Consider the following 16004-nt stretch of genomic DNA (forward strand, 5'->3'; position numbering starts at 1 on the left):
CAGCCACAAATTTGTGACCCTTCCTACACTCTTCCCCATTTTTAACGCTCCCAGCTAGAGAACCGAATAAAATTGTTTTTTCTACTAGCCAGGGTCCTTTTAATTTTTATATCCTACACCAAACCCTAACACTCACATCCCTTCACTACACATAGCCTATCTATTCATAACAACAGTGCTCCCACGTATTCGTAGGTAGTAGCACGCCCCGCCCCGTAGAGGGACGGGAAGACCCCCATGATGAAGCATGACACTATGGGATTCATAGTGTGTGAGGGGTATTTTAAAAACACATAGTGCTTTCCATGACACCTCATGGATCACTCATTTTCACCTTACTTACCATCACTTAAAATTTAGAAATAAATAAATATTATCAATTTTCACATTTTAGATGGGGTAGAACCACTTTTGTTTATAATATATATGGGTATGATCATGGCCATCCGCAGGTCACATCCTGAAACAGTGCTAGCAGGTGGGCCGTCAACAAATTGGCTCCCTTTTTAAAAAATTCAGCTGGGAGTTCATTTGGACCTGGGGACTTCCCCGGACGGAGTCTGGTTATTGCCTCTCTAATTTCAGCGGCCGATATGTCAGTTTCAAGGGACTCCCTGTCCTCGTCCGTTAACATCGAGGTTTGAATAGTAGTCGGGTAGGCCATAATCTCGTCTGCCTCACCCAATTCCCTGGCTTTGGAGAATTCCCTGAAGTAGGAAGCAAAGGTCTGAACTATCTGGGTGTCTCCCCTCTGCAGCTGTCCCTGCCCATCGACCATGCCCTCCATCCACCTGGCATCCCTTTCCTTACGGCTTAGCCATGCTAGCAGCTTTCTGGACTGGTCCCCAATGTCATATAACCTGTGTAGGGTCGCTAGTGCCTGTGCTTTGGCTTCGTCTGTTGCTAGTGTTTTAATACTGCTGTTGGGTATCAGTCAGGCGCTGGAGCACCTGTGGGTCCCTGTCAGACAGGTATTGCTGCTCTAGTTCTAATATTTGGGTTTCCAGAGAGGTAAGCTCCTCTTGCGCTTTCCGCTTCCCCCATGAAATTTGATTTTGGGCCCTGTTCGGGAGCACTGTTTTGTAGGCCTCCCACACTACAACTCCCGACTGCACCGATCTCACATTTTCTGCAAAGTACACTTTCGTGTCAGCCCGAAGGCCCTGCAGTAGCTCATTAGTTTGCAGATCCCATGCCGTCAGTCTTCAGCCCCCATCGCTGGCCCTAGGCCGCCAACCCAACCGAACCAAGAGGGGCGAGCGATCCGAAATCCCCATTGCCGGGTACTTGGCTTCATCCTCAGCCCCAAGTGCGTGCCGGGGGAGGAAGACATAGTCCAGTCTCGAGTGTACTTTATGTGCCCCTGAGTAATATGAGTAACACCTGGTATCCAGGTGCAGTGTCAGCACGGTTCCCTGATCGGTCCATAGGGTTGGACATGATGTCATTGAAGTCACCTCCTATGATATGTAACGTATCTGGTGTCTAAGAGAATATCGGCCAGTCTGGAGAGGGTCCTGGCCTGGAGTTTCGGGGGCGAGTAGATCGAGGCTATTGTGACCCTCCGTCGCCCCCATGTTCCTGATACTCCTACATACGTCCCCTGGGGGTCTGTCCAGGACCGATTTAACCGTAAAGGAAGGGGATTTTTTAATAAAGATAGCTACTCCCCGTGAGCCCGCTGTGTAACCCGCATGTGCCAATACTTTGTAGGCTCCTCTTGCAAGAAACCAACATTTCGTTCCTTTCAGGTGGGTCTCCTGGAGGAGGGCTATATCGGGGTGTACCCGTTTAATATGTGCCGTTACCAACCCTCTTTTAATTTTTCCCCCATTCCATGTGTGAACCTTGTAGGGGCCAGTTGCCAGTCCATCCTCAAGGGGTCTACGGTCAGTCAGGGAGGCCATGGAGTAGTGTGGTTCGAGTGTATCTGTCGGGGGGCGGATAGTGAGCGCGCCTACCAGTGTGGTACTGCGATCAGTGTGCCAGCTAAACATAGAATAACATGTGGAACAAAACCTACACAACCTTGAAACAAATGCAACCCCCCTCCCCTCCCACCCCACCTCCCCCTCGCCTCATCCCCGGCAAGACGTTGGGGTGTGGACTTTCGGGCAGGCGGAGGTCTGTTGCCCTCCCTCGCCCAACTTACACCACAAGTTCCTAACTCCTGCAGCAGTCCCAAAACCTTCAAAACAAAGTCAAAAAGAGGTGAGACTAGAGACGGAGGACAGAACTCCACTGGGACCGCAGGGAATGCAGCTACCAGGTTATCCCCAGTCCTCTGCAGATGTCGATATGGAAAGAAAAGGAGAGAAGAATAAGGAAGAAGGCGAGTAAAGAAGGAGAGAAAAGAGAGAAGAAAATAAGAGGTAATGCATGTCCAGCGTGCATGCTCCAGCACAGTAGGTCAAACCACGGCCAACCCTGCAGGCCCATGTTCACGAGTTGGAATCCGGGGGGTCACTCTGGGATGTCCCGGCCTCTGCCAATGTTTCTTGTTCCATCGCCAATATTTCAACCGCCAAGGAGTGCATTGAGGGGCCCACCACCTCCTACCCGTCGGAGGAAGAGTGTCCGTCTTCATTTCCTGTTTCATTTTCAATGTCATTGTCAGTCTGAGGCCCTCCAAGGGGAAGGAGTGTGCGGGCGCCCGCCAAGACCCGGGAGTCAAGTGATCCACCGCTTCGTCGTCTGCGTCTGCCCGTGCCCTTCGGGGCGTACGGGGTGGTCTCTAGGGTGCGGTCCTTTCGTAGCTGCCGGAGTCTCAATGATCGCTGAGAGTCCATGGGCCGATTGCCAGCTCTGCCCGAGGGCGCCGTGTCTGTGTTTCCAGTGGCCCGGGGTGGGGGGGGCACTCCTCCAGCCAGTGCCAGGCCTCCTCCGGCGTCTGGAAGAAGTGGGATTTACCCAGAAACAGGACTTTCTGTTTGGCGGGGAAAAGCAACATATATTGTATCTTGCGTTCTTGTAATTTGGCTTTCACTGAGTCAAAGGTGTGTCTCTGCTTCTGTACCTCCCTACTATAGTCTGGGAAAATCATTATGCGAGTATTTTCATGTCGTATTTCCCCTAGCTTTCTGGCTTCCCTAAGTATCATGTCCTTGTCCAGGAAATTCTGAAAGCACGCTATCACGGGCCTAGGCTGCGCTTCCACAAGGGGTCGGCCATCAGTGCCCTGTTGGCCCTTTCTATGACGAAACAAGAGGAGAATTTGTCCGCTGGGAAGGTGCTTTGTAACCAAGTGTGTAGAAATTCCGCATGTTTGTCCCTTCCATTCCTTCTCTAAAACCCACGAAGCGGAGGTTTTTGCGTCTTGCTCTGGTTTCCGCATCGTCCACCCTCCACAGCAAGTCTTTATGTGAGGACTGGAGCTCCTTCATACCTTTGTGGAGGTCTTGTACTGAGTTTTCCATCTCACCCAATTGCGTCTCCGTTTCCGTGACCCTTGCAGCTAGATTCCTGAGGTTCTGGCGTAGGAGCGCCACCTCTGCCCCCACCGCGCCAATCGGACACTCTAGCGCCGTCCTGGATGCCTGGATCGCCTGGAGGAGGGTATCCTTATCCGAGTGGGTGCCCGGGCGCTCCTCCTGGTGGGGCGATTACCTTTGCATACTGGTCCATCTTGCCCTGTCGAGGTGGTTTCGGGTCCCTGTCCTTTCCCATGGTGAGGTGGCTCGGTCTGGGGTCAGTCACGTCATCCCTGGGGCCTGTGGACGTGGTCAGGCCGGGGGGTGGGGGCACACAGGACTGGTGCCTCCTCTCCTCGCCCGAGCCGCACCTCTCAGACCCGGAGGGGGAGGGGGCTCCGCATATGGGCCCGCGATGTCCCGTCAGCCGTGCCCCCAGGGGTAGCGCTTCGCCCTGGCCGCTCCAGATGGTGTTCGGAGGGGGCCGACTCTCCGCGGCAGCCTCCTCTCAGCTCCTTAATTCCCAGTCCTGGCACTCAGGTCTGCTCCTCTGCCCCTCAGCTCCTCCGCGGCGCCATCTTAGGCCGCTTCTCCGCGGCCGAGCGAGTCAGTATACCGGTCCTCAGGGCTCGTCCAGAGGATCGTGCCCCCCGTTTCCTCAACGTCGGATGTCAGCCAAGCATGTCCTCGGGCATTAAAAGTGGTCTCCGAGTCTGCGGGCGCCGGAATCAACGTCGGATTAGGCTTTCAGCCGGAGCTCGGCGAAAGCAGGTCCTACTCGGCCATGCTGCTGGCCACGCCCCGTTTCTGTACAAAGCATTATTGATTTTCTATTGCAAAGCATTCTTGATACTTAGAAAATATTGCTCTTACCTGCCTTAAGTGATCTTTAAGATAAATACAAAGTATAACCTTTTATACAACAATTAGTCTGGATTCAGTCTTTGAGTGTGTGACATAATTTCTTGCCCGAGTGTGTACAATAAATGCTTAACACAGCCTCTGATAAGCCTAACTGCTCGACCACAAACAGAGCTGTTATTATTATCTACATTACCCTCGGCTGTACCTCTGGGGATCCACTAGATTCTGTGCACACTATACCTTACTTTGGTACAATATATACAGAGCCAGCTTCCCTCATGGTGGATCAGCGGTGGGGTCTACGACTTTGCATTGGTTGGACTAACCTAGTCAACACCTGATCACATGACACGAATCCAAAAATTGACTTTAGTACAACTCATTTTTTAACTGTCTATTTTTAGAAGTCTTATTAGAGTCTAGGTTACGTCCCTTTAGCATTTTTTCAGACATTTAAAAACTCACTTTAGTTAGGGGAAAGTAGTTAGAAGTTCTAACCTCTTTAAAAAGTACCCACCTGTTAGTGTGATAATTGCTGATTTAAACATTGAGAGTGAGGAGCTCGATCTCACTGCCTATGCTCATCTATAAATGAGTGAACTTAAGTCTCTATGTAGACTTAAGAATATTAACATGTGTCTCGCCACTCTAAGAAAAATATCCCGGAGGTCTTGGCAGTGTATGCTAAAGACCACCTCTCTTAGCAGGGAGATGAGAACTCAGAGGAGGAAATTGAGGATGGAGAGGAGGTGGACTCCCAACCTCCTCCACTAGATAGGGAGGAAAGGTACACTGTGCCCCTGACCCCAAGAATAATTGTCAGAGGACTTAGGCCCCTTACAGGTGGAGTAGGTTCTACTGAATTCATCGAGGAAAGCCTCAATGAAGAGTACTCTTTCATAGCAAGGTTGACCAAAAGAATAGCTCTAGAATCCAAACTCTTGCATACAGAAAAACAAAGAGCAGAATTGGGTCTAGCACCTATAAATGGTGGCAGCACTTTAATAAACAGAAAAGAGCAAGGATCCTTTGATCCCAAAATTCCCAAAGGGATTGTCCCTTAATTTGAGGAGGGGGATGATATCACAAAAGGGATCACAGCCTGTGAGAGGGCCTGTGGCATGAGAAAAGTGAAGAAGCCGTGTAGCAGTGTGCGACCAATCTGGTTTAACTTTATATTCAGGCTCCCTTGAGCCGGTGGAGTCGACGGACTCATGGTTACGCACCTGCGCGCTACGAGAGGTACTAGACCTGATAACGTTTTTAGCAGCTTACACAGCAACCCCACACTTTTTCCTACTCCCTGCTGACGAGAGGCAACTACCTCGAAACACGTGTCCAGGGATGGCACACGCCACGCATACTTGCATTCACACTCGAGCATAGGTGTATCCGCCGACGCTGACCTTCAGGGACCATTTTCATTGGGGGAACACGCCTGGTAGGTGTAGCAGTGTGCGACCAATCTGGTTTAACTTTATATTCAGGCTCCCTTGAGCCGGTGGAGTCGACGGACTCATGGTTACGCACCTGCGCGCTACGAGAGGTACTAGACCTGATAACGTTTTTAGCAGCTTACACAGCAACCCCACACTTTTTCCTACTCCCTACTGACGAGAGGCAACTACCTCGAAACACGTGTCCAGGGATGGCACACGCCACGCATACTTGCATTCACACTCGAGCATAGGTGTATCCGCCGACGCTGACCTTCAGGGACCATTTTCATTGGGGGAACACGCCTGGTAGGTGTAGCAGTGTGCGACCAATCTGGTTTAACTTTATATTCAGGCTCCCTTGAGCCGGTGGAGTCGACGGACTCATGGTTACGCACCTGCGCGCTACGAGAGGTACTAGACCTGATAACGTTTTTAGCAGCTTACACAGCAACCCCACACTTTTTCCTACTCCCTGCTGACGAGAGGCAACTACCTCGAAACACGTGTCCAGGGATGGCACACGCCACGCATACTTGCATTCACACTCGAGCATAGGTGTATCCGCCGACGCTGACCTTCAGGGACCATTTTCATTGGGGGAACACGCCTGGTAGGTGTAGCAGTGTGCGACCAATCTGGTTTAAGAATGAAACCTTGTGTCAGCTACTGCCCTGGGGGACAGGGGGTGGGGAGGAGGGGAAATGGGAAGAGACAAGAGAAGAGAGGGTGATTTGCATTTCTACCTTCTTCAGACGTGCTGGTGACTCCGCATGCACTCTGTACGATAGTTCCTTATTAAATGTGTCTTGAGGATTGTGCCAGCAACACCAACACTAAGTGTAAAGAAAAGGACACAAGATAATTATGATTCTGTAATATGAGTTGTCATGACAAAATAATAACCTTTTACAAGTTTCTTATTCTTCTATGATTAATTCTGATTCCCTCATACACTTTTTTTGTATTCCCTATCTATCCTTTATGGTGTATATGCATACAGGTACATAAGTTTAGATAATCCTTACTCTTAAGGTATCTCTCACTTCAAACTCTTCTCTCGTGGATTGCCCTTAACCCCTTCGCTGCCAGGCCTTTTCCCCTCCTGTGCCACGCCCTTTTTTGGCTATTTGGGGTAGTGCGCGCTGAGGCCCCTGTAACTTTTTGACCACATAAGGTATCCACGCCAAATTTGCGTCCTTTTCTTCCAACACCATGGGGATTCTAAAGGTACTCAGGGTTTGTGGATTCTCCTAGAGGGGGTCACAGAAATGAGCCAAAATACAGCAACATTTTGTTTTTTTTCGGAAAAATTGGAAAAATGGGCTGCAAATAAAAGCATCTGGGTTTTTCCCTGCAAATGTTATCAAAAAGGTTTGTGGGGTTGAAATCACCATTTTCCCAGCTTTTCGGGGATACCAGACTTTTGTCAGAAACCCAACATTTTTTACACAGTTTTGGCATTTTTCTGGGACATAGCCTAATTTAGCTATTTATTGTGCTTTTGACCTCCTTCCAGTTAATGGCAGAAATGGGTACAAAAGCAATAATGGATCCTGGAAAGCTATACATTTTCGAGAAGAAGACAAAATTCTGAATTCACCAAGGGGTCATTTGTGTAGATCCATCAAGGTTTTTTTTATAGAAACTAACAGTTAAATATAGGATAAATTGAAAATTAGTTGAAAAAAAAACAGCCTTTTGTGTCAACGTTTTCACCTGTAACTTCTTCTAATTATGACAGCTCTTTGAAAGCAATATACCATTACATCCGCTGGACATTACTGGTTGTGGGGATATATAGGACTTGTAGGTTCACCAAGAACCCGACGAACCCAGAGCCAAAAACTGAGCAGCAACTTGCAATGGTTTTTTATTATGTACCGGGTATATAGTAATTATTCTGTAAAAATGTGTACATGGAAAAATCGGTATGAAAGACACCTATGTATTTCTGAAATGGGAACAAAATATAGAGTTTAGAAACAGTAGATATTTGCACATTTCTGAAATTGGGAGTACTCATACTAGCATGAGAATTATCAATCACTTTTTTTTTAGAATGACTTCGTTTTTACACAATATCTTTCATTTGGAAGGCAGAAATGCATCGAAAGTCAATAGATAATAACAGTTCCTTTACAAACCTGAATTACCCTAAGTCTCCCGATAAAAATGGTACCTCACTTGTGTGGGTAGGCATAGTGCCCGCGACAGGAAACGGCGCAAAACGCAACGTGGTCACAACTCAATATCGCAGTGAAAATGTACCCTTTTTTGGCAAAGTGCCTAGCTCTAGTTTGTGAACCCTAGCTCTGCGGGCACCTTGGGAAACCTAGCAAACCTATACATTTTTTAAAACTAGACACCCAGGGGAATCCAGGATGGGGTGACTTGACTGCCTCCCACCAGGGTTTGTTACCCAGAATCCCTTGCAAACCTAAAAAATTTACAAAAAAACCCCACATTTTCCCCACATTTCTGTGGTGGAAAGTTCCGGAATCTGCGTGGATCCACAAATTTCCACCCACCCCGCGTTCCCCCAAGTCTTACGAGAAAAACGGTACCTCACTTGTGTGGGTCGGCCTAGTGCCCGCGACAGGAAACGGCGCAAAACGCAACGTGGTCACACCTCAATTTCGCAGTGAAAAATGACCCTTTTTTGGCAAAATGTCTAGCTGGAGTTTTTGAACCCTAGCTCTGCGGGCACCTTGGGAAACCTAGCAAACCTATACATTTTTGAAAACTAGACACCCGTGTGCTTCCAGGGAGGCATGGCTTGCGTGGATCCCCCAACGTTTCCTTACCCAGAATGCCCTGCAAACCTCAAATTTAGCTGGAAAAAATCACCTTTTTCACACATTTTTGTGTGGGAAAGTTGAGGCATCACCGGGCTGACACAAATTTCCTACCACCCAGCGTTCCCCCGGGTCTCCCGATAAAAACGGTGCCTCACTCGTGTGGGAGGCCCAAGTACCCGTGACAGGCAAGGCCCCAAAACGTAATGAGGCGCACTACGTTTAGGACCCTTGCCTATTGAGGCGCACTACGTTTTGGACCCTTGCCTGTCGTGGGTACTTGGGCCTCCCACACGAGTGATGCACCGTTTTTATCGGGAGACCCGGGGGAACGCTGGGTGGTAGGAAATTTGTGTCAGCCCGGTGATGCCTCAACTTTCCCACACAAAAATGTGTGAAAAAGGTGATTTTTTTTCAGCTACATTTGAGGTTTGCAGGGCATTCTGGGTAAGGAAACGTTAGGGGATCCACGCAAGCCATACCTCCCTGGAATCCCCCGGGTGTCTAGTTTTCAGAAATGTGTGGGTTTGGTAGGTTCCCCTAGGTGGCCGCCGAGCACGGGGCAAAAAACCCAGGTGACCCCCCTTGCAAAACCAGGTAGTTTTGAGGTAGGCAATTTTCATGTCGCCTCAATACGTTTTGGGGCCTTGCCTGTCGCGGGTACTTGGGCCTCCCACACGAGTGAGGCACCGTTTTTATCGGGAGACCCGGGGGAACGCTGGGTGGTAGGAAATTTGTGTCAGCCCGGTGATGCCTCAACTTTCCCACACAAAAATGTGTGAAAAAGGTGATTTTTTTCCAGCTACATTTCTGGTTTGCAGGGCATTCTGGGTAAGGAAACGTTAGGGGATCCACGCAAGCCATACCTCCCTGGAATCCCCCGGGTGTCTAGTTTTCAGAAATGTGTGGGTTTGGTAGGTTCCCCTAGGTGGCCGCCGAGCACGGGGCAAAAAACCCAGGTGACCCCCCTTGCAAAACCAGGTAGTTTTGAGGTAGGCAATTTTCATGTCGCCTCAATACGTTTTGGGGCCTTGCCTGTCGCGGGTACTTGGGCCTCCCACACGAGTGAGGCACCGTTTTTATCGGGAGACCCGGGGGAACGCTGGGTGGTAGGAAATTTGTGTCAGCCCGGTGATGCCTCAACTTTCCCACACAAAAATGTGTGAAAAAGGTGATTTTTTTTTCAGCTAAATTTGAGGTTTGCAGGGCATTCTGGGTAAGGAAACGTTGGGGGATCCACGCAAGCCATACCTCCCTGGAATCCCCCGGGTGTCTAGTTTTCAGAAATGTGTGGGTTTGGTAGGTTTCACTAGGTGGCCGCCAAGCCCGGGGCCAACCCCCTTTGCAAAACCAGGTTGTTTTGTGATCGGTAATTTTGATGTCTCCTCAATAGGTTTTGGGCCCTTGCCTGACGCGGGCACTAGGCCTACCCACGCAAGTGAGGTACCATTTTTCTCTGAAGACTTTTGGGAATGCAGGGTGGGTGGAATTTTGTGGACCCACGCAGATTCCAGAACTTTCCGACAAAGAAATGTGAGGAAAATGTGTTATTTTGAACACATTTTTTGGTTTGCAATGGATTCTGGGTAACAGAACCTGGTGAGAGCCAGTGAAGTCACCCCATCCAGGATTCCCCTCGGTGTCTAGTTTTAAAGAATGTACAGGTTTGCTAGGTTTGCCTACGTGCCAACTGCGCTAGGGCCCAAAATCCACAGGTATGCACATTGCTAAAAAAAAATCGGAGCCCAGTGGGCTTTCTGCCGCCCTGGGGGGGAATCGGGGAAGGGGGTTTCATCCTGATATGCCCCTAAAGGGGCAGAAAGACTGTGGCTATTTTTTGTGGGGGTGGGGGCATTGGTATGACCACTTTGGGCAGCCCCCACCCCCACGCATAGAAAAAGCCTGCATACTCGCTGGCGCCTACTGGGCTTTCTGCCCCCCCAGGGGGCAGATCAGGGGCCACTGCCACCATCTGCCCTCCCGAGGGGGGCAGAAAGACTGGAATTTCTCTGGGGGTGGGGTGGGGTATTGTCAATGCCCATTTTGGGGAACCCCTACACTAATGAAACAAAAAAATCCATGGTTTCTAGTGGGCATTCTGCGCCCCCAGGGGGGGCCAGATTGGGGGCTACAGCTCCCATCTGCCTCCTGGGGGGCAGAAAGACTGTCATTTTTGTGGGGGGGGAGTGGGGGCATTGGCGTGCCCGTTTCGGGCAGCCCACACCCTAAAAACAATTGCGCAAAAAAAAAAATCCTGGTGTTTATTGGGCTTTCTGCCCCCCCCCGAATGGGAAGGTTAGGGGCCAATGCCCCATCTGCCCCCCCGGGGGGGGGCAGAAAGAAAGACTGTGATAATTGGGGGGTGGGGTGGGGGCATGGGCCTGCCCGTTTTGGGCAGCCCCCACCCCTATTTTCTATTTTTTTTTATAATTCCCTGGTGTCTAGTGGTCTCTTTGCCCCCCCCCCTGGGGGGGGCAGATTGGGGGCCAATGCCCCATCTGCCCCCCCAGGGGGGCAGAAAGGCTGTAATGGTGGCAGGTGGGTGGGGGGCATTGGCGTGCCCGTTTCGGGCAGCCCCCACCCTAAAAAAAAAAACCAGAAAACAAATCCCTGGTGTATAGTGGGCTTTCTGCCCCCCCGAAGGGGCATATTAGGGGCCAATGCCCCATCTGCCCCCCGGGGGGGCAGAAAGACTGTGATAATTGAGGGGTGGGGTGGGGGCATTGGCGTGCCTGTTGCGGGCAGCCCCCACCCTATAAAAAAAGTAAAAACGAATCCCTGGTAGTTAGTGGGCTTTCTGCCCCCCCAAAGGGGCAGATTAGGGGCCAATGCCCCATCTGCCCCCCGGGGGGGGGGGGAGGGCAGAAAGACTGTAGTAATTGGGGGGTGGGGGCATGGGCCTGCCAGTTTTGGGCAGCCCCCACCCCTATTTTTATGGATAAAAAAATTCCCTGGGGTCTAGTGGGCTTCTTGCCCCCCGGTGGGGCAGATTGGGGGCTAATGCCCCCATCTGCCCCCCAGGGGGGGCAAAAAGACTAAATTGTGTCAAATTTACATGGGGGGAGCAAAGGCCCTTGCCCAAGGGGCCGCTCCCCCTCCCTGGTGTCTAGTGGGTGGATCCCTGCTTGGGGATCGCCCTCCTGTGGCGATCCCCAATCAGGGATCCACTGGGAAGGGGTACCATTGGAAAGGGGAGATTCTCCCCTTTCCAACGATACCTCTCCCGTCTTTCTACGTGCTCAGGGGGCTGAGATAGCCCCCTGAGCACGTAGAAAGTGAAACTGAAATGAGCCTCTTGGCTCATTTGTTTCACTGTAATGACGTGCGCGCCGATCGTCATTACAGTGAAAGGGGGGGGGCAGCTCCCGATGCTATTTTGGCAGAAAGGGAATCCCTCTGGTGCCCGCACCAGAGGGATTCCCTAGGGTATGCCTCATGACGAGCTGGACTCGTTATGGGCACAGCGCGACTGTGCTCCATGACGAGTCCAGCTCGTCATGGGTATACAAGGGGTTAATGTTCCTCTCCCGAGACGAAGTTCAACACCATCAGTTGTAATTAAAATCAAAACTGGTGGTATAGGCACAAACAACAAGTTTATTTTCCAGAAAAAATTGTAATAATGATAATAATCATCATAAGTGTCCAGTTCCTGTGTTGTCCTGTACTGTTAAGCACAGCCCGTTTTCTCAAACTAGAAAATATTTCTTTAATTATTCGAGGAGAGAATGCACTAACCTTGTGTCTTATTCAGTATCAACGTTCTTCTGTTTTCTTTCTTTCTTTTCCTTGTTAGAGTTAAATATCAGCTGGAGAGTGTTTAGGGAATTTTCCCACACAGCTGATCAAATAAACAGTTTCTGTAAGAATTGCTCCGATGCAATGTGCTTAAATCAAATGTCCCTGAAGACCGAATAGAACTGCCAGCGGCAGGGCAATGAAACAGCAGTTCTAGGAGAAGTCGATCTTTGGATGACTAGTAAATGGGTCTGGTTGCAAGGGCTAGGCTCCAGATAGTGACCAGAAAGAATAACTCTTCTTGTGGAGACGAAGGAAAGCTAAGCATCGGCTTGATTCAGCAACGTCCTTTTAAGGTTGTCAGTTCATGTGCTTGTGGGGGTGTGAATTGGCACAAGTGTTTGCAGTGATGCAAATTGGTACATGTGCTCCACGTGTTTGTATAATTGAAGCAGCAGTCACAAGCCGTGACAGTCCTTATTCGCATTACAGTTTTCAAAAACGAGCATAATTAATGTGCGCATGTGGATAATTAAAGGGAACTCAAATTGCCAAATGCTTAGACCATTTAAGTACAGAAAATACCAGATGAAGAACAGGAAAGGTTACAAAAGAAAGTCTAATGACAAAACAAACAGTTCTCCCAAAGCCTACAGAGGCACAAACATCTCTAGGGATGGTGAACATAAAAGGTTGTGAAACATAAGATGCCTCTAACACTGAGGGTCTAGGTTCCATGAGGTGTGGACATGACTGGTGACCCTACCTGCAGTAGCACAAATGATACAGGGCTTGATATCAGAACCTGAGGAGATGTCAGTGGCTCCCACAGGACCTATTGGGAGAAGGGACTCCTGTATACTGAGGCTACAGACCCCACACCTGGTACCACTAAGAGAGTGGTAGTGCCTCAAATGTACAGAGAGTTCTTGCTTACCTTGGGCCATGACATCCCCCTAGCTGGGCACCCGGGCCAGACCAAGACCTCGGAAAGGCTGGTCAGCCATCTTTATTTGCCCCAGATGTCCCAGAAAGTGAAGGAGTTTGCCAGATCCTGTGTCACCTGACAAGCCAGCCCCCTTAATTCCACTACCAGTGTTTGGGGTTCCCTTTGAGAGGGTTGGTATGGACATAGTGCATCCACTTGAACCACCCACAGCCTCAGAAAACCAATATATACTGGTAGTAGTGGATCATGCTACCAGGTATCCTGAAACAATTTCCCTTAGGTCTACTATAGCTCCTGCAGTAGCCAAAGCCCTCATTGGTATGGCCCCCATAAGGAGGTGGTTTCTGACAGAGGTGCCTACTTCATGTCAGCTTACCTAAAACACATGTGGAATGAGTGTGGAGTGAACTACAAATCCACTACACCTTATCACCCACAAATCAGTGGTTTTGTTGAAAGGTCCAACAAGACATTGAAAGGCATGATCATGGGGCTCCCTGAAAAAACTCAAAAGGTTATGGGATGTCTTCCTTCCATGCCTGATTTTTGCTTACAGGGAAGTGTCTCAGAAGGGAGTAGGGTTTTTCCCTTTGAACTTCTGTTTGGCCATCCTGTAAGGGGACCACCTTCTCTTGTAAAAGAAGGCTCGAAGAAATCTTTCCATGAGCCTAAACAAGATGTGGTGGACTATGTACTAGGCCTTTGCTCCTGAAAGCCATCCAAAAATCTAGAGGCCAGCCAACAACTCCAGAAGCTGTGGTATGACCAGAAAGCTGCACTGGTGGAGTTCTAACCAGGGCAAAAGGTGTGGGTTTTAGAGCCTGTGGCACAAAGGGCTCTCCAAGACAAATAGAGTGGACCTTACCCCATCTTAGAAAAGAAAAGTGAGGTTACCTACTTGGTAAACATGGGCACTTGCAGGACCCCCAAGAGGGTGAATCATGTTAATTGCCTGAAACATTTCTGTGACATGGCTGATGTAACCATGCTGATGGTTACTGATGAGGATCAGGAGACAGAGAATGAATCTCTCCCTGACCTCCTCTCTAACTGCCTCAAAGATGGAGTTATCTACTCAGATACCCTCTTTGACCAACAGTAGGCTGACTACAGGCAGGTAATGCAGCAGTATGTTGAGCTCTTCTCCTTATCCCCTGGTCACGTGGACACTTGAGACAGCTTTCCTCTCAAAACAAAGATCTATCAACAGTCTGGCCAAGTTAAAGAGAGCATCAAGGCTGAGGTAAGTAAAATACTGCAGTTTTAAAAAATATATATCTTTATTAATTTTCAGCGAGAACTTACAAAGTCTTCAGACAAGATGGGAGCACATATAAAGTACATGAACATAGCAGTATGAAAAAAACATACTATAAGAGAGTCATGAACATTAATTCGATTTCAGAGCTGCATCCATTACTGTACCATGATACCCATATCTCAATTGTTCAACCAACTGTTGTGACAGTTTTTGCAACACACATCTAAAACATTCTAAACAACTAGCAAAGAAAGACCTATTATAGTGTGCCTATTTCGTGTGTATTGTAAACAATGTATAGACAGCATAAACAAATAACTGTCAGGTCTTTGGTCTACATGTTTCGGCTTATGGACAAGGAAGTCCAAGCTCTCGTCAGGACCATGTAAACGCTACTGCAAAAAAGTGAATGAAAAAATAAATGAAAAGAAAATATATCGTATAAATTGATTTCATGGTTGGTACCCAATACAACCTGATAGGGTCCTGTATGTCACGTTGGAACAGTTACAAGCATTGTCTGATAATAGAACTCCGAATAATTGTGGGTACGCACCTCGCCTCACCTGGCATCCGCTCAGGAATTGAGGTACCGCTCTATCCGTCGGTACCCCGCTTCCAGCTCTGGTGTTATGCTGTCTATACATTGTTTTTAAGTTGGCACCAAGATAGCGCCAGAATAAAACATATAGTGTCTTGGTAGTCATTTTTAACATCACATTTTTGTTTTACTACACTTTTCGTACTGCAACCATCACCCTACCGTTTGTAACAATTTGGCACGGATGCCTGGGACAACCAGGGTACCATCACAATCACCATGGTGGCTGGTACTCTTGGGAATGTCCTCAGTTCCCAAATGATGATTAACCACCTTCGGTGGGTGATGGGAACTCAAACCTCATTGGAGGTTTCACACAATTGCCTTGGTTACCTCTGACTTTTTCTGTTCTACCAGTGTTTGTACTGATTCTGAACCCTAGACCCACAGTATCTTTTGAGTATTGTAATTTGACTTGGGGATTTTATACTGTGCAGGTCTCTAAACACATCCCTTGGACCCTCCTTTGTATAGTAATTTTGTTTGTCTATGCATAAATATGCCCTGAATTTGTTGCTTGTTTGGGGGGGGGGGGGGAGAGAAAGGGAGTCCAGGGGAGGATGGCCAGAGAGGGGAGGAGGCTACTGTCAAGCGGGAGAGCATCATTCCATGGTATATAACCCCCCCAAGTTGGCCAGAGCAGTTGGTCGGCCCTAGGATACAGGTAGACTAGGTTGGACACGTGTTAGTTTCAACTCATTTACAGTGAGATATGCCTTCCAGTCGGGAGGTTTGGGGGTAATTGGATGGCCCGGCACATTGCCACAGGCTATATCGAGTTCAGCCACCAGGGCCCTACGGAGATAGGTGAGCCATGATTGGATGGAGGGGGCCAAGTGCAATTTCCAGGACATGGCTAGTCTCTGTTTGGCTACCACCAGTGTTTGGTCCAGGAATTTGGTGAGGGTTTCATGCTTTATAGTGTGTGTTATGATGCCCAGCAGGAA

The 16004-nt window shown here is 49.0% G+C and overlaps 2 protein-coding genes across 2 annotated transcripts in view; one reads left to right on the forward strand and one right to left on the reverse strand.

The window, feature by feature from the left end:
- Positions 1-16004, reverse strand: part of LOC146871331 (uncharacterized) — a 733473-nt gene that overhangs the window by 557798 nt on the left and 159671 nt on the right. The window contains exon 4 of the transcript XR_014980983.1: positions 6457-6546. The gene's annotated coding sequence lies outside the window, so the exon portion shown is untranslated. The remainder of the gene's footprint in view (positions 1-6456; positions 6547-16004) is intronic.
- LOC146871332 (uncharacterized) overlaps positions 1-16004 on the forward strand; it is a 574862-nt gene that overhangs the window by 526478 nt on the left and 32380 nt on the right. The gene's annotated exons all lie outside the window — the stretch shown is intronic.

Source organism: Triturus cristatus, chromosome 1_1 (genome assembly GCF_964204655.1).
Source record: "Triturus cristatus chromosome 1_1, aTriCri1.1, whole genome shotgun sequence".
NCBI classification, from domain to species: Eukaryota; Metazoa; Chordata; class Amphibia; order Caudata; family Salamandridae; genus Triturus; species Triturus cristatus.